Below are 912 nucleotides of genomic sequence, written 5' to 3'. Positions count from 1 at the left end.
CAGAGGCTACGAGCAGAGCCCATCCCACTCAGGGCAGAAGAAGGAGGCCGCCAGGCCGCAATTGGTGGAAGCAGGGCCAGTGGAAGCACCAGGTGGACTAGGTAGCCGCTGTGGAGCGCCAGGGGTCTGGGGGTCTATAACTGCATAGCCTTTTCTTCTTCCCATCCGCACGGCCTGGAAGTGGAAGTGGTGGGTCCGCACGGGCAGGAAGAAGGCAAGGTCGTGCAGTCGTAGCCCGAAGCAGGAAGATCCAGTGTCCTGGGTCATCTCAGGAATAAGCAGCATCGGCATTTGAGTGCACTTGGAGCAGCAGCAACAGCTCCTCCTCCTCCCCATCACAGATGCAGGAAGCAGAGCCGCACCATCCCCCCCCACGGCCTCAAGAAAAATGAAGAGTGCCAGTCTATCGCAGTGGCTGAAGGAGGAAGCTGTTGCTGTGCTTTTGATGGGGAGCGGGATAGGAAGCTAGAGAGTATGTGTGATAAAGTATGCCTGTCTGGCTTTGTGAGTGTATCTGTCTATGACAGCATTTCTGTGTGTGTGACTGAGAGCATGTTCTGTGTGTCTGTATGAGAGAGAGGAAAAAGACTGTGAACAGCAGCCCCTCCTCTCCTCTGCTAATCCAATCTCAGGGCATCTGGAAAACAAAAGATCCCAGGTACAGACAGGGGATTTTTTTAAAATCCTTTTTATGTATTAGGTGATGTTTGTGTCTGCTGTTTTGAAATATTTTATTGACCTTTGGAAAATGTATGAGTTTTATTATTGAATGTTATTCTTTTTGTCTGCTTTTTGCAATATTCTTTGTATTAGTATGGTTTTACATCTATTGATGTTTTATAATTCTTGTTTTTATTGTTTTGTAGGTTATGAGAAATTGTAATGCTTCTGTTTTTCCATTGTTGCACTGCA

This window comes from Rhinatrema bivittatum, chromosome 6, assembly GCF_901001135.1.
Source record: "Rhinatrema bivittatum chromosome 6, aRhiBiv1.1, whole genome shotgun sequence".
Lineage (NCBI taxonomy): Eukaryota > Metazoa > Chordata > Amphibia > Gymnophiona > Rhinatrematidae > Rhinatrema > Rhinatrema bivittatum.
This window is presented reverse-complemented; position numbering follows the sequence as displayed.